This window comes from Sorex fumeus, unplaced genomic scaffold (assembly GCF_029834395.1).
Source record: "Sorex fumeus unplaced genomic scaffold, SorFum_2.1 ptg000033l, whole genome shotgun sequence".
NCBI classification, from domain to species: domain Eukaryota; kingdom Metazoa; phylum Chordata; class Mammalia; order Eulipotyphla; family Soricidae; genus Sorex; species Sorex fumeus.
In genome coordinates this window covers 24,042,508-24,046,689 of record NW_026606090.1, presented here as the reverse complement: position 1 = coordinate 24,046,689, position 4,182 = coordinate 24,042,508, and the positions used below count along the sequence as shown (strand labels likewise).

The 4,182-nt window shown below is 43.4% G+C and overlaps 1 pseudogene; it reads right to left on the bottom strand.

Moving 5' to 3' along the window:
- Nucleotides 1–1,455: 1,455 nt before the first annotated feature.
- Nucleotides 1,456–3,090, bottom strand: LOC130026124 (serine/threonine-protein phosphatase 2A catalytic subunit alpha isoform-like; annotated as a pseudogene).
- Nucleotides 3,091–4,182: the final 1,092 nt, after the last annotated feature.

The following is a 4,182-nucleotide window of genomic DNA, read 5'->3' as shown; positions in this document are numbered from 1 at the left end:
AGGATTAGCAGAACACTAGATGAAGGACAACCATGCGAGCAAGCCAGGTTCTGCAAAGGATTCAGCACCATCGACCATATCCACACGATAACCAAACTCATTGAGGTTTCTCAGGAGTTTAAGATGCCGCTCTGTTTAATGTTCATTGATTTAAAGAAGGCCTTTGATTCTGTTGAGACAGAAGCGGTCATTGAAGCCCTAGCCAATCAGGGCATTCAAGCCCAATACATCAAGATCCTCCGTGAGCTGTATTGCGGATTCACTACCAGGATCTCACCATTCTACAAAGAAGTGATCATTGATGTCAAGAGAGGGGTTCGGCAGGGTGATACCATTTCACCAAAACTCTTCAGTGCCACCCTCGAGAACATCATGCGACGACTGGAATGGGAAGGAATGGGAGTGAAGATAGATGATCGGCAACTACACCACCTCCGCTTTGCTGATGACATTGTTTTAATAACACCAAACATCAGCCAAGCAGCACAAATGCTGGCCGACTTTGACCGTGAGTGTGGAAAGGTCGGACTACAGCTGAATCTTATGAAGACAATGTTTATGAGAAACAGCCTCGTTCCTGATGCCCCATTTGTTCTCAAAGGAATGACCATCTCCAAATGCAACAGCTATGTGTACCTAGGTCGAGAAGTCAACATGACAAATGACCTGGCACCCGAACTGCGTAGGAGGAAGAGAGTGGCTTGGAATGCCTTCAAGAACGTCGAAGAAATAGCAAAGAGAACGAAGAACCTCCGGCTCCGGGCACATCTCTTTGATTCCACTGTTCTTCCTGCATTAACATATGCCTCAGAGACCTGGGCCCTACACAAACAGGAGGAGAACACTATTCAGGTCTCCCAAAGAATAGAAAGAGCTATGCTTGGAATATCACGTTTCACTCAAATGAGAGAAAGAATCCGGAGTTCTGACATCCATCGACGATCAAGAATCAGGGACGCTGTCTCATTTGCCAAGGTGTCGAAAATCAGATGGGCTGGTCACGTAATGAGATTTAAAGACGACCGCTGGACTAGAGCTGTTACTGACTGGATTCCACGGGATGTCAAAAGACCGCGTGGCCGCCCTCCTACCAGATGGTCAGACTTCTTCGTCAAGATCAGGAACGATCAGTTTGAGGCTCTTCATGTTCCCAGAGCGAACAGATGCCATTGGGCTACACTAGCATGTGACAGGGACAAATGGAGACGTTACTGGCACCCGCTCGAGCAAATCGACAACTAACAGGAAGTTAAGTGATTAAGTGAAACTTATATAGAATTTCTGCCTTAATGGAATTTAGGTTTAGTCAGGATAGATATGTATACAAAGTAATTAACTAAAACTTGGAATGTTAGAAAATGGAGAGTGTTTTAAAGATAAAATAATGGAAGTGGGATAGGAAAATATGGGGAAAAGGGGCAATATGTTATTATTATTATTATTTTACAATTGAAATTTGACTTTCTCAGTTCTTAGTTCACAAGTTTATTATGAAAAACACTGCAGTGCTCTTGTGCAGTGACATCGTCTTAAGGTTGGGAGGCAGGGGCAGGGAAACGGTTCTGTTCAACTCACCAGGTCCTGACAATAACAAAGAACAACATGAGGCTGAGATTTAAGAAGGGAAATAAACTGAGTGCAGACAAATCATACAATTAAATTAAACGGTATCCCTGAAAATAAACAAAATGATTTCAAAACTCACAAGTAGAGGGTAGGCCGTGGTACTTATTTTCAAAAACGTTCATTAAGCTCCAATGATTGTTTGCTGCTATCCTTATCTACAGTCATGCTGAGTAAATCTATAGCTAAATGGAATTTAAATTGTATTCACGAGGTGTTAATGTTTACATCTTATTATCTGCAGTCTCTCAGAGAAAGCAAAAGTAACTACAAATAGCGCTATGCCAGAAACTGGTTTCTTGACCAACAATGTTACTTCAGCATGCAATGAACTGGTTCATTCTAAAGTGGTCATGGTTGTTGATGACAAGAGGCTTTGTATTTTTATATGGCTCATCTTCTGGTCCTTGTGAAAACAAGTTTTGTGAATGTTAACTATTCTCTGACACTTTGAAGTTACTGTTGCTCTTCCCATTTCCATTAGGTCAATATACAGTTCATGGCAATGCTGTAAAAGTTTAAAATTTCATTACAGGAAGTAGTCTGGGGTACAATGAGTAACGTGTGGCTCGCCTCTGTGAGGAGTGGATCAAACTGCAAGAAGAGTATTTTAGAGTATAATTAAGTTCCATGATTGCAGCTTGATTACCACAACGATAATAATAGTTTGGAGCACTGAAAATCGTTACTACATTCTGGTCATGGCACCAGTTATATCCCTCCATCACCAGTTGATGGGCTCTAGACACCAGTGTGAGGCCATTGTCATGATTGAATGTCTCAGAAATATCTTGCCCAAAGGTGTAACCAGCTCCCCATGGAGATATACCGCAACCACCATGGTCTTCTCCCCATGGTCTTCATGGATCTGACCACAGCAAGTTACACATGGAACCCTCATGGGGAACTTCTTGTAGGCGATCGAGTCCTCTGATGTGATCCAGTGTATCTATAGATGGTGAGAGGCCACCATGTAGACAGAAGATCTGCCCATCCACCAAAACAGTGAGAGTATGATAGTCAAAAAGATCTGTCAAGTATTTCCAAACATTTGCATTTCCATATTTCCTTAGGAACTCATCATAGAAACCATATACTTGTGTGATCTGTCTGCTCTCATGATTTCCTTGAAAAATAGTAATGCGTTCACGGTAAGAACCTTAAGACCTACAAGTAGAGTAACTGTTTCAACTGAGTAATATCCTCTGGCAACATAATCTCCCATAAACAAGTAATTTGTATTGGTGATTTGCCACCAATTCTAAACACTTCTATGAGATCATGAAATTGCCTGTGCATAACTCCACAGATGGTGACTGGACATCGAACCTCTTGCACGTTGGATTCTTTTGTCAGGATTTCTTTACCCTTCTTGCAGAGGCTGTTGACCTGGAACTCGTTCAGCTTGCACTCCTTCAGCTGCTCGATCTACTGGTCGAGCTCCTTGGTGAACACCTTCTTGTCCATGATACCACCCGCCCCAACCGGCTGCCACTCCGTGCTACTCCCTCGCTGCCGCCTGCACCCAGGCCACACGCACAAGCCGCCTCTAGCTCGTGTGTGTGTGCGCGTGCGTGTGTGTGTGTGTGTGTGTGTGTGTGTGTGTGTGTGTGTGTGTGTGTGGTGGCGGCGGGGAGGGATGGTCCGTTGGTGTGGACGACAGGTGTCTGCTCCTCGCAAGGCTCAGCCGCGGGCCACTGCCCTCCTTCCCGGCTTGCTCTTAGCCCCACAGCTTGGCTCTCTCTAAGTTATTATTTTTATAAGGAAAACACCTATCAATCTTTGTGTTCCTCTTCTTCTTCTTCTTCTTCTTCTTCTTCTTCTTCTTCTTCTTCTTCTTCTTCTTCTTCTTCTTCTTCTTCTTCTTCTTCTTCTTCTTCTTCTTCTTCTTCTTCTTCTTCTCCTCCTCCTCCTCCTCCTCCTCCTCCTCCTCCTCTTTCTCCTTCTCCCTATCTCCCCTTCTCCTCCTCCTCTTCCCTGGCTCCTGTTCTCTTTCCCTTCCCCCCCCTCCTCCTCCTTCTCCTCCTCCTTCTCTTCCTCCTTTTGCTTTTTGGTTTTTGGGTAATATTTGGTGGAGCTCACGGATTTCTCCTGTTGCTGTACTCAGGGAACATTCCTGGTGAGCTAGGGGGACCATCTGAGATGTATGGGACGCCTGGTACTTAACTCGGGTCAGCAGCATGCAAGGCAAGTGCCCCTACATACTATGCTATGACTCTAGTCCCTCAATAGGACTTCTTAAACCTTTTTTTTACTAAGACTTCTTTTTGCATCAGAAATGCAACATAACTGAGCAGTAACTCTTGGGATTAATTGTGTGCTTAAATTAAATTGATTTTAGGTATTTTGTGCATTCATAAACCTTTTACTGCTGCCAATATTTTCAAAGCCCTTATACTCAGCTACATAACCCCTTGTACAATTGTGGGCTTACAGTTTCAGAAGCTAGCATTTCCAATAAAATTGGTTGATGGAAGTTTGTTATGGAAAAACATAAATATGATATTCAATTTGCTTTCAAATTGTTGTGGGGCCAAAGTCCAGATTAATTTGTTAAGA